The following is a 25,356-nucleotide window of genomic DNA, read 5'->3' on the forward strand; positions in this document are numbered from 1 at the left end:
GATCATTCTCCAACAACTCACAGCAGTTGCCCTGACCCTCTGAGCAGTTCTCTCAGATTTCAGTCATTCGATTTTTTTTGTTTTTTTTTTAATCCGACTGAAACCGAAATCCGACTGAATGTATGAAAACTCAAAAATCTGTATCTTTTGAAGGAATTTTTTGATCGATTTGGTGTCTTCGGCAAAGTTGTACATCGTTTTTGTATGGACAGCTGCCAAATTTGTATGGAAAATTATATGGACAAACTAATGATGCAGAATGGCTTCTTTGGGCATACCGAGGGCATCATAAAAGTTTCATTCAGATAAAAAAGTACAAAAATTAAAATTCTAAAAAAGACCGATTTCGTAGGGAATTGCTCCTCTTCGATTTGCGTGAAACTTTTGTCCCTGATCATGAATCCGAGGTCAGAGCCTGAAATGGTGATGAGAAGGAAATTTGTTATCAAAGGCATTTTTATGTAAATTTGGACGCCCGATTTGATGTCGTACGCAAAATTCCGAAAAACGCATTTTTCATCGAGAAAAACACTAAAAAAGTTTTAAAATCTTTGCCATTTTCCGTTACTCAACTGTAACAAAATTTGGATCATGTCATTTTAAGGGAAATTTAATTACTTACTTTTTTTTACTTTTACTGCTCGTACAACCTCCGGGTCATGAGCTGTCTCCAGATGCGCTGCCACTGGACTCGGTCCTGGGCTGCTACCTCCATTCCGACTGCGGAACTCCCACACTTTCCAGATCTTCCTCCACCTGGTTCAACCACCTTGCACGTTGCGCCCTCCGCCGCGTTCCAACCGGCTCCGAATTGAACACCAACTTCACCGGATTGATAGTCTGGTTCGGTTGGCGCGCATCCAGCGCGTCCGGCATTCTTGCGACGTGTCCGGCCCACCGGATTCGGCCAGCCTTGGCGACCTTCCGAATACTTGGCTTGCCGTAGAGTTGCGCCAGCTCGTGGTTCATCCTTCTCCTCCATACAGTGTTCTCACGCACGCCGCCAAAGATCGTCCTAAGCACTCGTCGCTCGAAAACTTCAAGCGCTTGCAGGTCCTCCTCGAGCATCGTCCACGTCTCGTGCCCGTAGAGGACGACGGGTCTTATCAGCGTTTCGTACATGGTACACTTTGTACGCCGGGAAAGGTGACCAGACCGTAATCTTGTGGAGTCCGTAGTAGGCACGACTACCGGTGATGATGCGCCTCCGAATTTCTCTGCTGCAGTTGTTGTCCGACGTAACCAACGATCCGAGGTACACAAACTCCTCCACAACCTCGAACTCGTCGCCGTCGATCGTCACGCTCGGTCCTATGCGAGTCCTAAGGGACTCGGTTCCTCCTGCCAGCAGATACTTCGTCTTCGCAACATTCACCTTCAATCCAACCTTATCCGCTTCCCGCTTCAATTCGGTGTACCGCCTGGCCACATCCTCGAACGTTCTGCCGACAATGTCCATGTCGTCGGCATAGCAGATGAACTGGTTGGACCGGTTGATGATCGTGCCCCGCATGTTGAAGCCCGCCCGCCTCATAACACCTTCAAGCCCAATGTTGAAACAGAGGCCGGAGATACCGTCGCCTTGTCGCAGTCCCTTGCGCGATTCGATCGGGTCGGACATCGCTCCCGAAATCTTCACGCTGCACCGTGCCCCGTCCATCGTCGATTTCACCAGTCTGATCAGCTTCCCGGGAAAGCCGTTCTCGTACATGATCTTCCATAGCTCTTCGCGATCGACCGAGTCGTACGCGGCTTTGAAATCGATGAACAGGTGGTGCGTCGGGATCTGGTACTCGCGACATTTTGGAGGATTTGGCGTAGCAAAAGATTTGGTCCGTCGTCGATTTCCTCCACAAAACCGGCTTGGTACGTCCCAACGAAATCCTTTGCTCGCTCCGACAGACGACAGAAGATGATCTGAGACAGCACTTTGTAGGCCGCGTTGAGAATAGTGATGGCTCGATAGTTCTCACATTCCAACTTGTCCCCCTTCTTGTAGATCGGGCATATTACTCCCTCTTTCCACTCCTCCGGTAGCTGTTCTGTGTCCCAGACCTTGACTATCAGCCGGTGTAGACAGGCCGCCAGCTTGTCCGGGCCCATCTTGATGAGTTCAGCACCGATACCATCCTTACCCGCTGCTTTGTTGTTCTTCAGCTTCTTGATGGCATCCTTAACCCTCATCGTGGGTGCTGGCTCGTCCTCGCCGTCCACCATACCGCTGACGTCGTTTCCCCGTCGCCTGGTACTCCGCCTCTGGGCCGTTCAGGTGCTCGTCGAAGTGCTGCTTCCACCTTTCGATCACCTCACGCTCGTCCGTCAAGATGCCTCCGTCCTTATCCCGGCACATTTCGGCTCGCGGCATGAAGCCAGTCCGGGATTGGCTAAGTTTCTTGTAGAACTTACGCGTTTCGTTGGAGCGATACAGCTGTTCCATGTCCTGGCACTCCAACTCTTCCAGGCGGCGCTTCTTGTCCCGAAAGAGATGGGTTTGCTGTCTTCGCAACTGTTTGTACGACTCCTTGTTCCCACGGGTGTTGTGCAGCAGCCACTTGTCCCGCGCTGCTTTCTTCTCGTCCCAAATCGCCTGACATTCCTCGTCGAACCAGCCGTTCCGTCGAACTCGGTCCACGTACCCGATGGCGCTCGATGCCGCTGCGTTGATGGCTGCTTCCATGGGCCAGCAGGCCTCCAGAGGGGCTTCGGCGAGCTCACTCGTCAGGCAACGCAGCTTCGAGTTCCCGCGCGTACTGGGTAGCGACCTCAGGATCCTTGAGCCGCTCCATTATACCGCTGCGGGCGACGGTACCGGATCTTGTTGACCTCGGACAGGCGTTGGCGCAGCTTTGCCACCACCAGGTAGTGGTCCGAGTCGATGTCCGCGCCACGGTAGGTTCTGACGTCGATTATGTCCGAGAAGTGCCGACCATCGATGAGAACATGGTCGATTTGCGTCTCCGTGTCGTTTGGTGATCTCCAGGTGTACTTGTATAGGGGTGTGCTGGAAGAAAGTACTACGAATGGCCATGTTTCGGGAGGTAGCGAAATCGATGAGTCGTAGGCCGTTCTCGTTCGTCTGCTGGTGGGCGCTGAACCTCCCAATAACCGGTCTAAACTCCTCCTCCTGGCCAACTTGAGCGTTCAAATCGCCGATGACAATCTTGACATCGTGTTTTGGACACTTCCTGTACTCGCGGTCAAGAAGCTCGTAGAAAGCGTCCTTGTCATCGGCGTCGCTTCCCATGTGCGGGCTGTGCACGTTGATGATGCTCAGATTGAAGAATCGGCCCTTGATTCTCAACCGGCACATTCTGTCGTTGACTGGCCACCACCCAATCACGCGCTTCGCCATTTCGCCCAGCACGATAAAAGCTGTCCCCAGCTCGTGTGTATCGCCGCCGCTCCAGTACATAGTATAACCCCGTACTCACGGTGGTCCTTCCCTTCAGCACACCTCCTGCAGCGCCACGACTTCGAGACCGCGGACCCGCAATTCGTTGGAAAGAATGCGGTCGCTCCCATCGAAATTGAGAGACCTGCAGTTCCACGTCCCGAGTTTCCAATCCCTGGATCCCCGAAAATCGGGTCGGCGATTGGATCGGCTCGCATCTGGAGCTCTCTGCACTTGGTTTTTACGGCGGGTGCGTGTAGCCATCACCAACCCCCTGTCTCGCCGGAGGACCGTCGTACCAGGACTGTTTAGAGTCCCACCCTGGCACTGACTGTTAATCAGCCGCCCCTAACCTGGGGAACAGACGCTGTTCCGAGCCACCCTAACCTGGGGAACAGACGCTCGAGGGGGGTCCTAACCTAGGACCCAAGGAAAGGGAAATTTAATGTACTTTACGAATCTACATTAGCCCAGAAGGGTCATTTTTTCATTGATAAAAAAAATATTTTAAAATTTCGTGTTTTTTTAACTTTGCAGGGTTAGTTTTTAGAGTGTAACAATGTTGTACGTTGTAGAGCAGACAATTACTAAAATTGCTTGATATCTATCAAAAATCTCTTTTTAAAAAATCCATTCAGCCTATAGTTCTGTTCTCCAAATATAAACGTTTTAACAGAAAAAAATCCGCAATTTATAAAAAAAATAACGGATCTTTACAATCAATGCTAACGATTTTTAATAGTGATAGAATGAGAAATGTTTCCAAAAATTAATTTTAAAAAATTAATGATTTGTATAAAATAAATATATATTGTTAACATTCACAGATTCAAAAAGATGCTCTGGCAGACGGTAATAACAAAATTAAAAATATTTCAATAACAAATCCTGTTAAAATAACAAAAGTGTTATTATTTTATCCTGAAGTTCAACTTCAAGAAGAAAAATAATAACAGTTTCTGATAAAATAACAAAATTTGGTATTGAAGTGATATTATATTGAAAATGTTCAATAACACGCTAATAAGAGGAAATGTTATACATTTCAAAACTCTCCTAATAACAAAATTTGTTATTCGTTCGGTATACTGACTTAGAAATAAAATTACCATAAATCGCACAAATGGAAAAGTTTCTAAGTGTCCATAACACAATCTGTTATTTTTTTTTTCTTTTGTTAAATATGTTTAGAACTATGGGATAATTTTGACCAATTTCGTCGAGGTCATTATTTTGGCCATGAAATGGGGTCCTTAAGCTAAAATTATTCTAAAAAGTTGAAATTTTGGAAGTTGATTTTTTTAATTATTTGATATACCCCCTAAGGGACTAGCATAGCATAGCATAGCATTGGTGTCTACCCGTAGCTGCTACTTCGTTATTGACCAGGACCCCCAAAAATTACTCCGTGGACCACAGATAAAAAGTAGGAACCAATCATCACCCCTTCGCAATTTTCAAAGGTCCCTATCATGCTGATCAATACCGACGCCGGCCACGACCAGTGGTAAGACACGGGAAGTGGATGGGAATGTTAGTCCGATACTTGAGTGATGGGACGCCAAATCGACTGCGTCTCCGACAAAGTATCACATGAGTTTTGAGGGGTTAGTAAGATGGGTATGAGGTCAGGATTCACTGTGGTAGGTGATGCGACCATGAGCAATTTGTTTATCGGTTGAAATTTTTTAAAAATCTTAGGCAGCCGGCTGCGGAAAGATACATTGTTAATTATTTAGAAAGTTTTTAAACGAACGCGTGCCTTCCGAGCATTGGTGCTGTGGGAAGGACTTTTGATTTTCGAAAACATATTAAATTTTAAATAAAAAAATATACAAAGGATTGAGAATAATACACAACTGTGATCGGACAATAATCAATAAAATCGCGTGACAAACTCGACGGCAAACGTGGCAAAACATACTCTGGACGAAAACGAAACCGAACAACTTTTCGGCCCGAAAAATCATTCGTGACTCGGGACAACAAAGACGGAAAAGGCAACGAAATTCCTGCGAGACGACCGTGACGCGCACCCAATCGTGATGATCTAATTAATCACAAGAGAAACATTTTTAATTATCGACCGATTTTGAATTATTTCGCGGCAAAAGAATAGTATTAAGTCATTGAGAAGATTGAGAAAATATTTAAAAGCAATGTAAAGTCGAATCAACCACGCACGGGAAAGAGATAAAACGATATACCCCCTAAGGGACTTTGCTAAAATTGGCTAGAACAATGGGATAATTTTGACCAATTTCGTCGGGGTCATTTTTTTGGCCATGAAATGCTAAAATGATTCCAAAAAGTTGAAATTTTGGAAGTTGATTTTTTCAATTATTTGAAATACCCCCTAAGGGACTTTGCTAAAAATGGCTAGAACTATGGGATAATTTTGACCAATTTCGTCGGGGTCATTATTTTGGCCATGAAATGGGGTCCTTAAGCTAAAATGATTCCAAAAAGTTGAAATTTTGAAAGTTGATTTTTTTTTAATTATTTGATATACCCCCTAAGGGACTTTGCTAAAATTGGCTAGAACTATGGGATAATTTTGACCAATTTCGTCGGGGTCATTATTTTGGCCATGAAATGAGGTCTTTAAGCTAAAATTAGTCTAAAAAGTTGAAATTTTGGAAGTTGGTTTTAATTATTTGATATACCCCCTAAGGGACTTTGCTAAAATTGGCTAGAACTATGGGATAATTTTGACCAATTTCGTCGGGGTCATTATTTTGGCCATGAAATGGGGTCCTTAAGCTAAAACTATTCTAAAAAGTAGAAATTTTGGAAGTTGATTTTTTAATTATTTGATATACCTCCTAAGGGACTTTGCTAAAATTGGCTAGAACTATGGGATAATTTTGACCAATTTCGTCGGGGTCATTTTTTTGGCCATGAAATGGGGTCCTTAAGCTAAAATTATTCCAAAAAGTTGAAATTTTGAAAGTTGATTTTTTTAATTATTTGATATACCCCTAAAGGACTTTGTTTAAAATGGTTAGAACTATGGGATAATTTTGAACAATTTCATCGGGGTCATTTATTTCACCATGAAATGGGGTTTCAAGCTGAAATTAATCCGATAAAATTAACTTTTGAGAGCTCATTTTTTTTAAATTTTGTTATATTCCCTGAGATTTTTTGAAGTGTGAATAACAAAAAATGTTATTATTTTCACAGAGCCAGGAAGTCGGAGCTGACGTTGAAGTTCGAGCTGGAGTGAGACCTCGGAGACTGCATCGGATTCATCAAATTTCAAAGTCGGAATCTGTGAAGTCGGGTATTTTTGGAGAGCTGAACGTCATATCCTGCATCCAGAGTCGGAGTTGTCTTCAAAGTATGGATTCAAAGTCGCTTGGAGGTACCCGACTCTGCAGCCCTGACTAGTACAGAGGAGTTATGGCAACTTCAGGTTTATTTGCAAATTACAAATAAACTAAAACAATAACTTTTTTTTTGTTATGGAGACATACAAGTTCAATAACATTTTTTGTTATTATGCTGCTCCACCTCTCCGCACAAAATAACAAATCTTGTTATTCCTTCATGATTCCTTCTGTGTTATTGGTTTGTTATTGCAATAACAACATAATAACAGTTTAAGTTATTTTTCGAACAAATCTTTGTTATTGATTTTTGTTATTTTAACAACTAATCCGATCATTCCAATAACATATTTCGATCTTCTCACAATATCAAAAACTGACCTTCCCAAGTTATTTCCGTCTGCTCGGGTGAATTAAATCAGTTCTTACAGCTTTATCAAAGACTCCAAATCGATCAGAAAATTCCGTTCTGATTTCAACACAACCAACCCCCACAACAAATGCCATTTTCCCTAGCCGAATTTTCCGACCGTTTCGGATCGATTGGTCCACTTCGTCGAGATAAGAAGTCCCGCTGACCAACGACTAAACGAGCAGAAGGAAAAAAATCGCTAAATTTGGAGAAATTCACCCAAAATTAGACGCAACGAAGCGGGAGATATCGCTGGCGCAGATTTTATGAGTTGTTATTCTGGCCGGGGTTGGACGCGCCACTTGAAATTTGAAGTGGCTTCGATTAGGGCGATCCTCCCTCCTTTGTCGCCCTCCACGGACTCGTTGAGTTGGTCTGATTTATGCTGGTCGCGTGGGGTGTCGAAGATTGGTGGGCGCTCGTATAAATAACTGTCAGACGATGTATCATACATGTTACGAGCGGACTTCTTGTTGTTATGATAATCGCTCCGGTTGAGCCATAAACTTTTATTGGAGCAAATAAAGTGTGGTGAGATTAGAACTTCTAGCGAATTCAAGAATTTTTAATAAGACGTTGAGAATAGCTCGGGGCAACTTGACTGCTTCAACCCTTTTTTTCACCTCCTAGGAACCTCTTCCAATTCTAATTTCGGTGGTTTTCCCCGAGGGCGCTGCCACCTTCTCCCTCTCAGCATCAGCCAAACTCCACACGGAAGATAAAGCCAGAAAGCCGCGTGTGCAATGTATTGAAATAATATAAAACGTACAGCGCCAAGAATTTGATATGATAAAGAATCCATTATAAAATATATAATAAAACTCACTCTCGTGTCTGCTGCCGCGTCCTGGGAGAAGGATGTGTCCCGGCGGTGAAAAATTTTCGACGAAACCTCGATGACGACGACGACGACGACGATGCGGCGTGGTTTTGGCTGGGAAAGGGTTCATCCGTTGAGCGGGTTTTATCTTCATTCTTTCGGTTTTGCACGTACACACAATATCCACACAATAACCCCATCCTTTCTGTTCTCCGTTGGAGAACACACGTACATCACACATACACGTGCTGCCAACAGGCTGACGGGTAGAAATTTTATGAAATTGGAAAATTCGCTACTTCCACAATTATATTAATTACGAGGACAACGGGAAGCTCGCAAGAAGAAGAAGAGTTTTTGGTAAGCCAGCGAAAAATGAAGGTTCATCTTTGCAATGGTTGCATGAAATATTAAGAGGAAGCTGAAGGAGTAGAAAAAATCAATGGTCTGACGACACATAAGACGAAAAACAAGATACGAAGTCGTATGGTTGCCATTAAACTAAAGTGAGGTTATGGGTAGTAATAAGGATTAAAGTTGGAAATATTTAACAACAAGATAAAATTCGAACAATGACAAAAAGAGTAGAAAAATGAAGAGAACAACAGAACAACAGAAAAGAACAACAATGCAACAAGAACAGTTTCTAAATTTCATATATATTGAAAAGATATAAAATTTTAAATTTTCTACTTTTCTCAATGCTTAAGAGTTTGACATACCTTCACAGAAGAAATATTCCCGATTTCCTTTGATCCTCATCGGCTCATTTCCGGCGTGTCCCCACCAAGAACCCCCAAACCGATTCACCTCACCACGGTGCTGGTTGTGGCGGCAACCGTCCGTCCGGAGCAGGGCCCCAATATTTTGATAAATGACAAAGTCATTAGATAAATTACCAGCGTGTTGTCTTCAAAACAACCACCACCCACGCTTACGCTCCTGAGCCCATTAATGACTATCCTATTAGAGTAATTAAAATACCATTGGTCTGGTGTAATGTAACACATTTTTGGAGCAGAAACGGCCACGCAACCGGAGGTTAGTCCGGTGTCCTCCCACTCGATTATCCCTTTTCTTAAGACAAAAACTTTCGCCGGCCAAAAAGGAGGCGTCAGATGGCTGGCCACTTGAAGTGGCTGGGGAGAATCGTCCTTGTTACACTTTTTCCAAGAAAAGAAGTAGTTAAGCAACAGCAGAAAAAGGACGATGATGAAGCTATTTACTGGCGAAACGCGAACGGCAATATCCCCACCGGGAAAACGCTTCCCGGATGCGGACGATGTTCGATATTAATAGATTTAATAACAAAGTGCGTAATTTGAATTATCTTCTTTTGGCCGAAGGCTGCAGTGGCGGCAGTCAAAAGGGATGAATCGATTTTGGACGGGGTTGAGGATAGGATGTCTCAAAGGATGTTTGGTGATTTTGGTGTCTAAACTTCAAAGATTATTTCAGTCTCGAGGCTAGAACAGTGCTTTAAAGACTTTCTGGTTTAGACAAGTCTCGAGACAGAAGAGGAAGTATATTGAGCTTGGTCAGAATACACGGTTTTTGTTAGCTTTTAGTTTAAAGTATTGGACAATGTAACGGAAAAGTTATAATATATAATTGATTTGGTTACAGTTTAGTCAAACTATACTGACTTTTAAGATATCAGTTTATCAAACTAATTCTGTCTGTTTCAAAAGTCAAAGTCGAAACATAACTTAAACATTTAGATTTGGTTATCTATTTTCCGACATTTTGATCTTGAGTTTGACAACATATTTTCTTTAAAAACAGCGTTATTTCGTTTTAAATAGGGTCTACAATACCTCTATATTCTGATGGTCTTAAAAGCGACCTTCTTAAACTTCTTTTTTGTTAAAAAAATGTAAATAAAAAAAATATTGACACATATTTTTTGAATTTAAAATAAGTTACCGTGCATGAAATTTTCTCAAATTTCAACCATCAGCTTATTTTTGTGTTGTGTTTTTGATACCCACCTGATTTAATTTCACATGGTTTAACACGCATTTAAAAAAATCTTAAGCAGCATTTGAAAAGGCCGGTACAACATTGCTCTTACGACCTTTCATTACACGCGTTATGATACAAAAGGCCGTAAGAGCAATGTCGTACCGCCCCTTTTAAATGTTGCTCCAGAATTGAAACTACACTCAACCCCCGGTGGTTGGTCACTTTTTCGTTTGACACTTTTTTAGTTTGTACCCCGTTGGTTGGTCAAAGTCAAACTAAAAAGTGCCGAACTGTCACTTTTTACACAGCGCTCACGCACACAATCACAACAATCGTTTGGTAGTTTGTGTGAACTCCGTGTAAAAAGGGTGTCAAACTAAAAAGTGACCCCGTTCGTTTGACAACAGTTTGTGTCAAACCATCGGGGTTTGAGTGTAATTCAATTAGGTCTAACAGTAGTTGTGTTTTGCATTGAAATATAAATGAATTTGGTCAATTACTGAGAAAAACTTACTTTGAATATTGCAACTTTCACTGAATTTAACAGTGTAGGTCGCCAACCTCCTGTGGCCGAATGGTTACGGGTTTCACCTCATAAGCGGAAAGTCATCGGTTCTTCTCAGGGTGGCAGCCTTAGGTTTAAGTTCAGAGGTAGCAGCAACCGCATGAGTATAAAACGGTTGCTTCACGTGCTCTTCAAGCATGGAAATGACGATAAAAAAATTGTCACTGCGGTTCTAAGGAAAAGGAGTTTACAGCATCTGGATGGAATAGCACTTTCCCTCTCAATAGGGACTGTGTTATAGATCTGGCAATGCTTAGTAACAGTAAAAATGGGTAACACGATACAATAGTTCTTGTAATCAGGATTCAGTGTCTTGATACTCAAACAGAAAGAACAGTTTAGGTCAAGCTGCGAGAGCAATATTCTTGAAAATCAGTTGCACTTATTATAATCCATTTTGTATTAGCCAGAATGAATCATAGTCCTCTTTATTTAGTTCCTTTTCGTCGTTTCGCCGTAAAAACATAAAAGTATATAGCAATTCCCCACGAAAACAGCATGATTCGAAAAAAAAGTTTTACGATCGAGCTAAAAATTTTTCTTGGGATTCCTTGGCCGAAATAATTAGACCCGTATTTTTTTTTTTGTTATGCCATTAGCAATATTCGTCATTTTTCGCAAAAACCACTTTTTCAAAAATTCATATCTCCGCGATCCGATTTTCATCCGATTTTAGTTGTCCTAGACGCAAATGAAGGGTGATTAGTTTGGCTATTTGGGAAAAATAGTAAGAAGTTTCAAAAATCTAGCTTAACATTTGAAAAGGTCGTATGAAAACTTAAAATGCTGTTTTGAAGGTCTCGGGTACTGTTCGGGTTCGGGTACCAAAAGTTGCGTATTTCTATTAGAAAATTTTGGTACCCTAACATGTAAAGGTTTATCGCTGAAATTTTCAAGTTATCGCAGTTTTAGTGAAAAAATCGATTTTTTTTGGCTTCATCCATAAATTACGTCACGCTAAAATTAGCCAAAATTTACCCCCCCCCCCCCCTTTGTCACGCTTTCCGTATACTTATAACACGCAATGTCACACTTTCTCCCCCCTCCCCCCCTAGAGCGTGACATACTTTATGGATGACGCCTTTTCGTTATTTTAGGCCCTTTGGTCCCGAGACCTTCAAAACAGCATTTTTAGTTTTCTTACGACCTTTTCAAATGTTACGCTAGATTTTTGAAACTTCTTACTATTTCTCCCAAATAGCCAAACTAATCACCTTTCATTTGCGTCTAAGACAGCTAAAATCGGATGAAATGGCGCGGAGATATGAATTTTTGAAAAAGTGGTTTTTGCGAAAAATGACGAAAATTTCCATTTTTCGGACCACCCTAACACGGCGTAGGTCACCGTAATGGTCAAACAAAAAAATACGGGTTCAATTATTTTGGCCAAGGAACCCCCAGAAATTTTTTTTTCGAATCATGCTGTTTTCGTGGGGAATTGCTGTATAACCAAAAAAGCAAACCGCTGCTGTTTTTAAGAAAAATTTAATAAAATTTTAATTAAAATTTGTAGTTTTTTAATTATTTTGCAATCTATTAAATAATTTATTTTTCAAGTTAAAAATTACTCATGAAATTCAGCAACTATTTTCTAAAAATTTCAATGAAAATTGTATTTTTTTTTCTTTTGTACTTGCCTGCCTGAACATTGGAATTTTGCAGCAATTTCACGGTTCTCTAAAATCTGCTTGAAGTTAACCCAAAAATGTGTAGTTTAGGAATAATTGAGTGCAGAAATGTTACTAGAAAAGCAAGCTGTTTTTTAAGATACAAAATATAAAAACCATGACAAAAAAAAACACGACAAAGAAATTTGATCAACTTTGTAAAATTTTGCAGAATTTTCAAAAGGAGATTTCACGATTTGGCCAACATATTTTTATCGAGATTTTAGAAATTTGATTTGCTTAATTATCTTTAAAATGAAGTACAATCTAATCAAAAACTTCACTAAAAGCAGAATCAGCCAAAATAAGAGGAAAAACATTTTGTTTGCTGGCATGGTTTTTAGCAAAAGGGATATTGGAGCATTTAAAAAAAGTTTAGGCAAAGTTCCATTTATACCAACTCTTTCAACATTTGTTAATGAAAATTTCATAATTTTATAAAAGATTGCAGAGAGCTTGAGGAATATTTTTTTGCTACATGTATTTTACTATAAACCATATTGAAGAAAAAACATCAATTTCATATGACCAAAATATTTACTACTTTCCTTGCGTGTTATGCAATCTGTTCATCATTATTACAAAAAAAAAAAATTACAGAGAAAATAAAATTGCTCAAAAAGCTCTGTGTTTGTTGCATTGCAGTTTTGAATGATGGTTTTTCACATGAATTGAATTGAATTTGTGTATACAGCAATTCTCCTCGAAAACAGCATGATTCGAAAAAAAGAGTTTTCCGATCGAGCTCAATTTTTTCTGGGGGTGCTGATTTTGCAAAAATTGACGCAAAAGCAAAAAAGTTTTGAGCTTGATTAGAGAACTTTTTTTTCGAATTATACTGTTTTTATGGAGAATTGCTGTATAGCAAAAAAAAAAAAAAAGATTGGTGCGCTGGAAGTGGAAGTGATTATGCAGGTTAATTTTTTTGTGTGCTTTTGTGTCGCTGTTCGTATGGGGTGAGTGATTGTGGTAATCGAATAATAGCATCATTGGTGCGCTGGAAGTGGGGACGCGAAATCGTGATTATGCAGGTTATTTTTGTGTGTGCTTTTGTGTCGCTGTTCGTTAGGGGTGAGTGATTGTGGTGATCGAATAATAGCATGACTTACTGAATTATTTGTGTCTTGAGCGTAATTTTTGTTGAGTAATTGGTGTTTTTTTGTGATTTTTTTTGACATCTTAATTAATTGTTTTGTGATTTTCAAAGCCCTTCCTATATCATCGTTGATCGGAAGGCACGGCGTCGGGTAAATTGTGTATAATGTTTTGAATAAGGTTTTATTTTTTATGGTGAAAAAGCCATTTCTATATAATGATCGAAAGATGCACTGACATTTTGGATTAATTAATAGTGGAGTGAAATAATTGTGTGTGAGTGACTTTGTGTGCTAACCAGAAAGACCTTCCCATAGCACCGTTGCTCGGAAGGCTCGCCGACGGGTCTGTTATGAAAGTTCTCCCATAGCGCCGTAGCTCGGGATCGAAAGCCAATACCTTATCCTACTAACCCAAAAAAAATTAATCACGTGATGCTTGAAGGAGATGCTGTGGATTCAACGGTCTCAAGCGAAAAACTGTGTGCTTGATGAGTCTGCAACTTCAACTATCGGACTAACATTCCTCCCTTTCGTTGAACTGCAGGCTTCTTGGGAGGGCGCCGGTATTGACTAATAAAGTAGGGATCTTCAGAGGTTAAACAGTGAACGGATGGTTGGCTCCCACTGATCATTTTTGATTCATTGTTTAACTTCATCTGATCTGTCAATAACGGAGTAGCAGCTCATTGGCAGTCAACCATGCTCATGCTCATGCTCAGAATTGCTGTATAGCAAAAAAATGTTCTTGTGTGCAGCATGCCTCAAACTTCATATATAAAATATATATAAAAAATGTTTGAGTAGTTTCGGTAAGAAGAGATACAGAACAACGAAATTCATATATCGGTTTCAAAATTTAAAGTACCTCGACTTCAATCTATCATTTCGCCGATTCGCTATTAGCCAGCCGATACTACATCTTCGAAAAACAAAAGAAATAAAAAACATATATTTTTTTTACAAGATCATAGATTTAGAGGGAACTTTTTCTCGTTTATAAAATTGAGCTTATTGACTTTTTTTCATTTCAATACCTAAGTTTTTTTTTCGAAAGAGTTAAATTTGGTTGTTAGAATATCCTGTTTATCTTCTTATTTAATAAAATTTGTACTTTTCGTAACATTCCGTTAGTTTGTTCATAAATCCCATTTCAATGCCTCAAATTACAAAGAAATGTCAAGACACCATCTGATGAAGCTCACCCACTCCCGTTTGAACTATGCCACATCTTGCGTAAGAGGGCCTTTTTGCTGATGGAGTACTCAAATATAATCTAAAATTCATCAAAAAATCATCCAAACCACGACTGGCTGGCTCCTTGGAAAAATTACGATCCATTTCGGCGCACACAACACTTTCAACACACACACACATTTCCGGAACAACGCAGAGTGGAGGGGAGAGGGTGTGGAAATTTTAACCCCTTTTCCCGGGGGTGGTGGGAGAGGAGGTGGAATTTCCAAGTTAATAAGACAGATGAGGGTAGCGTCGCGTCATTTGCCTTGTGATGCTGCTTCATGTTGTTCGGATGTCCTGAAGGAGCATTTTTACGATAAAAGTACGCTCCTAGGTTTCACTTAGAGTGGAGTTTAGGGGGTGAGAGGGTGGGGGGGTTAAGGAGCGGCACTCGGGGGTTAAAGATAATGAAAAATTCATCAAAAATCTGAATTTAATACACTCTGAACCACACCGCGTCTTACCCCCTTTCCACCGTCGTCACTCCGGCACATGTTGCCTACTTCCGGGGGTCGGAAAAAAGGGTTAATTTTGAAAAATGAGGAAACCCTTCAATTTCTTTTGCCGCGGCGGGTTGACGAACGTGAAACTTGATTTTGCCGGGGAAAATCTACTGTTAGTACCGGGTTCTCCGGACGCTTTTTGGAAAATGAAGTGAAGTGGAGATTCGATAATCTCGCGTAAGTGATCCTGCCGGGAGCAGATCCTTGCCTAATGCCCCACTCGTGACTCTCGAGAGCAAGTGCTTTTGTCTCTAATTAAATGTAAACAGTGTTGGGGGTGAGGTTCGTTTGAGCAGGGATCGAAGAAGGAAATGGGTTTTAAATGGTACTATTGATGAAAAATCTTAAAGTGCACGAGGGAAAGTGAAGGTTTTAAAGTTTAACCAACCTTAACCATTTTTTGCGGAAAAAGTTTGAAATTCTCATTTAGTCATTTAGTCTACCTGACAACAATCAACTCCCTTTGGTTCAATATCTTAATCAGACATCAACTCATCCACCCATAAAAGAAACCATATCCCGTCCAGAAAAACAACAAAACCTTTAAAATGTGCAGCCTCCGCACAGCATCTCCTCATGCATATTTTTCATAAATTTCAATTAGGCAGCCGCGCCAGGCCAGCCGTCGTTAGGTTTCACAAAATTAATCAAAAAGGGATAATTTAATCTAAATTTCGCTCGCCACCGCAACCGCTCAACACTCAGAGGTGGGCGCTGAAAAGGGGCTCTCCCAAATTTGCACTTCTTCTGCTCGGACAGTGTCAGGGGAAGCCGGGTCAGGTCAGATAATGAAGGACCCACCTTTTTGCCATTGGACCATCCGACATTGTTGAGTTGAGGTGATGAACACATGAAATTACTTTTTTTTGTTGGGCTCTTGATGGGTCCTCTTGAGAATTGAGGAACTCCTGTCTGGATGATGTCCGGTTTTTGGGCAGGTATATCAGTATCCGACATAATAATCACAATTTAAGAGATTTTTAAAGGAAATAAAATAAAATAGATTTTTTTACAAATTGGTCACCATTAACTTCAGTCAAGTGTTGACAATTACTTGAAGAGGACAAACTCGACTTTAAACAGTCACCGAGAAGGAACCCTTTGCCTAACCTTTCATCTTGGTCGCACCAGGTTTTTCAATTAACGGAATTAATTACACAAAGGAAACCGCGTCGCGTCTTTTCACCTTCTTATCTCACCTAGGTACCTTCTTCCCAGTAGAAGGAAAACCCCACTTCTTTGAAGTCCTTCTCGTTCAACACCTTGAAACAGGACACTTTGAGGCCCCGATAAATGGCGTTAATGAATTGTTATTAAATATTTTAACAACAGTCTTAACTGTCCATCCCCTGCCCACTTGAAGCAGCACGCGGACTTTAATTTTCCAGAACCACTAATGAGAAGGTAGGCGCGCCTAATTGAGTTGCACACTAATCAGCGAGAGAAACGTAGTCGGTACACCTTTTTTCCGGTGCAGATTCCGGCCGAGGGATTCAGGGTAAACAAATGGTCCAACGGTGAATCGCGCTTTGATCTTTTCAGCTGAAGTTCTTAATAGGGAGTCATTAGTGATACTGGTTGATAAGTGGTACTGATTAAAGGATTCGGGGTGGATTACAATTAAGAGGCAGTATTTGTAAATATTGCTCGGTTTGTTCTAGAGGTCGTATCGAGGTGCTCCGATTTGGATGAAACTTTCAGCGTTTGTTTGTCTATGCATGAGATGAACTCATGCCAAATATGAGCCCTCTACGACAAAGGAAAGTGGGGTAAAACGGGCTTTGAAGTTTGAGGTAGAAAAAACATTAAAAATCTGAAAATTGCTCGCATTTCCGTAAAACTTCTTCAATTCCAACTCTCTTGGATGCATTTGAAAGGTCTTTTGAAGCACTTCAAAATGTGTCATAGACATCCAGGATTGGTTTGATTTTTTCTCATGGCTTTTGCAAATAACTGTTAAAAATGGATTTTTTTTAAACCTTAATATCTTTTGCCAACAGCCTCCAACACTCATACTATCATAGGTCAAAAGATAGGTGATTTCATGGACTATAAGCCTACGGAAAAAACTTTTTGGCCAATCGCAGTTTTTCTCATAGTTTTCCGATTTTTCTATAACAAACATTTCACAACGTTAGTTTTTGCCCTGTAGGCCGTCATAGCGGCACTTTTTGGTCTCAATTTTGTCATATTCGGAATCTTCGGAAAATTTCACGTAAGTTAGAAGTATTGGAGTGGTAAATTTGATTTCAATAATAATTAAATAAAACATTTTCGAAAAAAGAAATAGATCTTATTTGCCCTATGATCAAAACGTCAAATGCTGTATCAAGTGAAGCGTGCAGCCGGCTAAGTCCAAGGCACTTCGACTGGATATTTCGGATCAAACACTTTCACTCTCTTTCACTGTCTCATTTACTGACCGCCTTTATTTGATTTCAGCTTGGGTTTTTATACTAAATCTAGTTATTTATTTAATTATTTAATATCTTATATTTTTACCCCCACTCTAGTTTTTGATGTTGCATAATATATCCGTCCTTTTTGGTTTCACTCCAAAAATTCTTCCTCTAACTTATATAATATATTTTTGTCTCATTTACAACCCCCACTCCAACCTGTATTTTTCTTGATATAATGAAAAGTTTCCTTAATTCCCAGAATTCTACAATATATAACTCTCTTTTTTCTTATTTTATTTATTTTTCCCCCCACTCTAAAAATCCTTCCAAGTTATACATAATATCCTGGCCTATTTTATTTCTCTCACTCTTAAAATCCTAATATAAATGTTCTATTTCTTTCCACCGCGCTCTAATTCTTAGATTTTTCTCAGAAATTAGTCGCAGTCCTTTATGACTTAACCCATAGATAATGTAATCTTTATTTATTTTCCAGTCGTGCCTGTCCTTTTTCACAGATATTGTTATTTGTTTGTTTCTCGTCGGGCACCTTTCTGCGCGTGCCACTTAAGTGGGTCATAAAAGTGTTGTCGGGTTTTCCCGTCCTACGCTCCTAATTGATTTTTATTTGTCTTCCTTTTTCTTACAACTCTCCTGATTCGCCTTTTCCTAATATTTTCGTTTTTAACAGAGAAAATCTACTGTGAATTTTTCTGGTAAGGCGAGGGTCGCTTCATATCCCCACACTTACGAGCTAGATGTTCGTCTGCTAAAGACGATCATCTACTGTCAGCTATATGTTGGAAATTGGTTAGACTTAATATTTAACTTAATTTTGATTGTTATTACAATTGATTCTGTTCGATGATGATGATTATTAATTGATGATCTCGCTGATGTTGTGGCTGATGAAAAAACTATCAACCTTGATGTTGATGTTGTGGCTGATGACGTTCCTTCCGTGTTGAAAAAATTATATTGTTGTCATATCCACTCTTTTATTCAATATCAATCTTACGGTTTAAAATAATCAAGTCATTGCTTGGTTTTCAGTGAAAATGATTCTTGTCAACTTAATCTGATACCATTCTGTTTATGTCGTTTCTTTTCCAGCATATTTGAAGAAATTGTGTGGAGATTTGCGTCAATCCTTTATGTGTGAATACACTGTGCTATCCATTCAGTTGTTTTTAATTTGTAGCGAATTGCAGTTCCATTCATTTGTTTTGATCAGCATTAAACTGTGATTATGCAGTTTCATCCAATTGTAACGAGTAGCGATTGTATAGTATCCAATTGTTTTGATCTATATCTGATGTTCAGATCATGTTTCATCCTTCGTCTCATGAGTTAATCGTTCATAAAGTATTCGGTTCCATTCACATTTATTTTGATTGAACAGATATATCTTTCCTCCACACAAAGTTATTGCTGCACTGTTGCCATCGTTTTTCCAATTATCAGATTATCAATCCATTTGAATCAAGTTTCACCTTTCACCTCACAAATCCTATCATACCTCAACCGTTTTCGATTAATTGTTAGAGCTCGAGGAACTTCTGCGATGCTTGTTGATCTTGATGTCCCATTGGTGAACTCCGGAATCTTAATTTAATAAGTGTAGTGTTTGTGTATGTGGGTTTATAATTTAACGTGTATTTGTTTTTTTTTTCACTTAATTTTAAAACATTTTACGATCTTTTAAATTGTATTGTTGCATTGTATTGATTTTTCTTATCATTATTATTATTATTAATTACTATGCCCAGTTGAATATTTTACCTTTTTTTTAAATGTGTAAAGTAAATCTTCCCCAGTTCCTGATGGGAATACCCGTGAAGAGTATCGGAGCCGGCATTTACAAAGCGGATTCAGTGGCAGTTTTTCACTCAACTAATGTTAACATGGCGACCTATGATGTCGTGATAAGGTCCAGTTTGTGACGATACACTACCTTCCCTTTACTAAGCAATCGAATCCAGAAGGGAAAAGATCACCAGTTGTGTTGGTCCGAGCCGGGATTTGAACCCCGATCTACCGCTTACGAGGCTCGGTCATTAATGTGCTATAATATATATTCCTTTCTTGTCATGGCTAAAAAATAAAAAAATAATTATTATTACAAGGAGAGTAGCCTACCTAAGATTTCGCTTGCGGAATCATCCTCCTCTCTCTTTTTATGCTGGAAATAGGTCGTTAACGCTGGTTTTTGTATATTTACTAATTATTCTGGAACTACCTTCTATATAATAAAAAAATGAAAATTATAATTTTGTTTGTGGCTATGTCGAACCATTTATCATACTTAAAACATTCTTTTACACATTCATTCTGGTCTGCAGTACCTTGTCCATATAAACACTCATTCATTCATTGATTCATTCAGTTCGCATCTCATTTTTGTTATTTTTTTATATATTTTTTTTTTAATTTGATTTTCTTGAGCTCTTTTTTTTATGTTATCCTATTACGGCGCCAAATAATTTATTTTTAATTTTAATTACTTGAACGATAATTATATAAGTTCCTAGGAAAATGATGATATTTCCGAAAATATTGAAATTCCTTTCATAATCGCTTTCAATAGTCTTATTAATTCATGATCCATTATTGGCGATGCTAATAAGGAATCGAATTTAAACCCTTGGTGACTGGGATTTTGCCCTGCCAAGGTTCTATACATTATCGTTGCTGCAATTCTGCCAGCGTTTTGTCCGAAAATCATGTTTCTCATTTTGTTTATACTTTCAGGATTATAAATGCCAGTTTCTATCAAATTTGGAATGGCTTCATAATTCCAATCTGTTACTAAGTCAGAAGTTAGTATAATTGGATTGTATGTTTCTCTTAATCTACTATCTACAGTGTACCAACGACCTCCTAAAACATATTTTACCGGTAATAACGGACTACAATCTATTTCGGTTCCCTTGTCTTGAATTATGTCATGTATTTTCATTCATTTCATTCACACTTTAATATAATATCTTGTACTTTTCCATAGTTATTAGAGTGCACTCTTTTTTCTTTGAATATTTGTTTTTTTATACCACGTGGATTTTCAAAATTGTTAATTCATGCTATTATTCCATGCATTTAGTTTACATTTCTGTGATTTGATTAGTAAATAGCATTTATATTTATTAATGTTTTAGTTTAGTTAAGGCACTTTAAATACTTTCCTCTAATGTTTAATCGCATGCAATCTATGACTATTTTAATCATTATAAGTTTAGCTATTTCTATGTTAATTATGATTCATGCATCCATATTAACTTATAACATTTAATTATCTATTTTAGTCATTAAACTTTTTCAACCTATTATTATGAATCTTCTCTAATTTATTACCATTTTTAATTACTGTTGTTTGCTCACTTGGCAAATCCACCACTTCATAAGGACCTCTCCATAAGCTTTGTAATTTTTACCGACACCTGATGGAATAGTTTCAACTATAACTAGATCTCCATACCAGGGTTGCCATTCTCTCGCATTTTTGTCATAAATTTCTTTTCTTTTGTGTTTTGAAGCCAATACATTTTGTACAGCTTTGTCGTGAATATTTTTAAAATTTGCTTTCATCTCTGTAACATAATCATCGTAATTTAGTTCTGTCTCCGTAACATTGTAGACTGAATTCGGAATTCTAGCTTGTCTACCATATAATAATTCAAAAGGTGAATATCCAGTAGATGAGTTTACTGTGGTATTAAATTGAAACGTGAAAATGGTAATAACTGATCCCATGTTTGAGGATTTCCTGCAATGTAATTTCGTAAGAACGTTTTAAGTTCTCTATTTGAACGTTCAACTAAATTTGCCTGTGGATGATAGGCACTTGTATTAATTTTCTTGATTTTTAATATTTTGCAAGTATGTTTTAATAAATTACTCATAAAATTAGCTCCTTGGTCTGTTACGACTTCTGCTGGAGCACCAAATCGACAAATGAAATGCTCTACAAAAGCTCTTGCCACTGTCGTGCTTTCTTGATCCGGTAAAGGAGCAACTACTAAAAATCTCGTAAGATCGTCTTGAATGACTAATCCATACCGATTATTGTCTTCGGATATAGTTAAAATTACTATATCCATATAAATTTTCTGAAAAGGTTCTGTCGACGTTGTCGTAATTTTCATTGGAATTTTGTGTTTTGGCCAAATTTTATTTTTTTGACATAATTCACATTGCTTTACATAATTTTCAACGTCTCGACGCATATTATCCCATGTGAAAAGAGGACTAATACGTTGAAGCATTCTTCTTCCACCTACATGACCTCCTAATGGTGAATCATGAAATTCTTTTAACACCGTATCTCTGTCTTCCATTTTAACAAACATTCTAGTGTCATTTGATGCATATAATGTGAATATTTTGTTATATTTTCCAGCTATAAATCTTAAAATGTTTACATCTGGATTGTGTTGCAAATTTCTAAACGAAACAATTTGTATGTTTCGAACTGATTTTATGAAATCAGGACAATTTTCAAAACTTTTACTAATCCATTGAAAAGTTCTTCAATGTTTGTTACTGATTTAACTGAGCCATTGATAATTAAACCATACATTTTGTGTTCCGGAATGGATAAAATATTATCATACAAGTAATCTTTCATACCATGTGGTAGGTCAACTAATTGAGATAATTCTTTAAATGCTGTTTTACTATTTAGTATTACGAATGTGGCATCTGCATCACTTTCGTTTAGCATTGTTTTTGTAAATTTAAGTAATTTAAAATCAATTTCATCCTTATTTTGAGCATCGAAGAAGTCGTCCAAAGAATACTTTTTCCATGAATCATCTTCCTTTTCATTTCCAATATCGATTGTTTGTAATACGTCGATAGTTTCATTTAAATCCTCTTCATTTTGCGAGATATCATTTGTTATATCTATGTTGATATCATCTATAATTAGATTTTTCGAATTTCCAATTTGGTTTGATGAATCCTTTTGTTGACGTTTCTGTTGTCTGGTCACGACAGCAATTAAATTATTTTCTGAATTAATTTCCTCAACATCTTCATGTTTAATGCGAGAAAGAAAATCTGCAACAACATTTTCTTTGCCTTGTTTGTATCTAATGTCACACCCAATTCCTTGAATTTTTAATCTTAATTTTGAAAGAGTTGGTGAGGTTTCTTTTAATCTCCAAATTGCAATTAATGGTCTATGGTCAGTATAGACAATAAACTGTTGATTAAAAATATAGTGTTTAAAATACTCAATAGCCCATACAATAGCAAGTAATTCTTTTTCAATTGTATAATATTTCTTTTCAGAAATACTTAATGCTCTACTGGCGTATGCAATTGGATTGTCATTTGTTTTGGCATTTGATAATACTGCCCCTACAGCATAATCACTAGCATCTGTAGTAATCACAAATGTATCATTATAATTTGGACGAACTAAAATTGGTTCTGTCATCAAGCATTGTTTTAAATCATGAAATGCTTTTTCACAATCCTCTGACCATTTGAATTTGACATCCTTTTTAGTAAATTATTTAAATGTTTTCGTTTATCTGCCATATTTGGTATGAATTTTCCGTAAAAGTTAACTGTTCCAAGAAACGAACGAACATCTTTTATGTTTTGAGGACGTTTTAAATTTTTAATAATATTTATATTATCTTCCGTTGGTCTAATTCCATGTTTGTCAATAGTATGACCCAAATATTTAATTTGTGTCTTCAAAATGCTACATTTGGACGGCTCCACTTTCAAATTATGACGACTTAAAGCATTTAAAATTTTGAACAGATTATCGTTATGTTCTTTTATGGTATTTCCAAATATAATAATGTCATCCAGATAGACAAAAGCCTTCACTGGTTGAATTTCAAAAAGAATAATATTCATTAGCTTTTGAAAAGTTGCCGGACTGTTTTTGAGACCCATAGGCATTCTTAAAAATTCATAATGTCCCTTCCAAGTAGAAAATGCAGTTTTAGCCGCATCTTTTGGATGAATGAGTATTTGATAAAATCCTGATTTTAAATCAATCGAAGAAAAATATTGAGCATCACCAATGTTATCCAGAATCTCGTTTATTAATGGAATCGGAAAAACAAATGGTTTCGTTATAAGATTTAATGCTCTAAAATCAACCACGATTCTGTATTTTTTCTTGCCATCAGCTCCCACTTTCTTCGGGATGCACAGTACAGGAGCATTCCAAGGACTTTTGCTAGGTTGAATAATTCCTAATTTAAGCATTTCTTCGATCTGTTCGTCAATATGAGTTTTCGTAGATTCTGGCATTCTATATTGCCGTTTATTAATTGGTATGTTTGTTGTTGTTTCAATTTCGTGAATTGCTGCATTTGTAAAAGTCAATTCATCGCCCTCGAGGAAAAATAATTTATTGAATTTTCGAATCATGAAAACTATGGCGTCATGATTTTCATTATTTAGATGTTTTAAATTAATTGTTTCTAAAAGTTTTTAATCTTTCTTCGCCGCATACATATTTGAACTTTTTATATTCAATGACGTCACAATCTTTGTCAATATCCAAGTTTAATTCCTTGGGAATGCATAATTCATCATCAAAATTACTTTGAGGTGAATTATGTATTTCATACGTTTGAGCATTATTTTCACAATAAGCTATAATATTTGCGTTTTCTTCATTCCCGTCATTTTCATCGTCACTTGAAGTAGATATCTCTTCACAATTAATATCTGCAAGATTCTCCTCATTTTTGTTATAATGATTATTAAAATATAATCTTGGTTTTTGTAAAACAATGAAATTAAAATTTTTATCAATGAAAAGAGTGTGTCTCTTCAAGAATTCTGCACCAATAATTCCCGGTACAGGTAAATTCTTCATAACATAAAATTTTGTACTGAAAATTGTGTTACCAATCAACAATTCGATTATAACTGAACCCATTGTTTCATTACACGTATTATTGATGCCAGTTAAAGAAATATTATCTTTAAAATTGACATGAGAATAACCTATTTTATTTAAAACATTGCTTCTTATTATATTAACACTTGCACCTGTGTCAAGCAAGTAGTGAATAAAATTAAACGGGTTTTGTTTTGAAGCAATTCTTAATCTAAATTGTAGAAAAGGAGTTAAAATTATTTTGAGAATTTCGTGAGGGGGGTTATAAAATTCTCTTTGCTCTCTTAAACTATTATTATTCCAAATATTATTCCGATTATAATTCCGTCTCCTAAAACGATTTCGAGCTCGGAAATTAGAGCGTCTATTGAATTTTCCATTTTGCCGGGTATTTCGGACGCCAAATCTATCGAAAACCCCAAAAATTAGTTTTTCGTTGTGGATAATATGTTTTAGAATTATTAGACATATTATTCTGTTGAGAGCTATTTTCTCTATTAGCGTTAAAATTTTGGTTCGGTCGATTGTTTGAATGATTTTGGTTAAAATCATGATGTTGTTGTTGATGCCGGAATCTATTATTTTCCTGCGTAACATTTCTGTTATCATTATTCCTGTGGTAATTTTGGTGATAATTATTTCGAAAAACTGGTGCACTATTCGCTAAATTACCGTTATTATTATTATTGTAGTGTTTACATTGGCTTCTGAAGTTGGTTTTCACAGTTGGTGTCTGTATGTTCATTTTCTGTACGTGTTTCTGAAGATCTTCAAATTCTTCATCACTGACGTAATGATGTTCGAGAGTATTCAAAATTGCCTAAAATCTGTTTCCACAATATTTTTCGCAGTGCGCTGTAATTCAATGTTGTTTAAACCCGCAATGAAATGAAGTTTAAAATTTTTCATAACTAAACTGTTCTTATTGAAGTCTTCTACGGACTCTAAGTCTGCAAGAATTTCCAATGCTCTGTTTTTGTATGACTTAAATTTCTCAAATTGCTTTTGTGAGATTGTACCAATTGTTTTGAAAATATTTACCGATGATTTTTTTACACTGAATTCTTCAATCATATTCTGTTCAACCTTTTC

This window comes from Culex quinquefasciatus, chromosome 1, assembly GCF_015732765.1.
Source record: "Culex quinquefasciatus strain JHB chromosome 1, VPISU_Cqui_1.0_pri_paternal, whole genome shotgun sequence".
In the NCBI taxonomy this organism is placed as follows: Eukaryota; Metazoa; Arthropoda; class Insecta; order Diptera; family Culicidae; genus Culex; species Culex quinquefasciatus.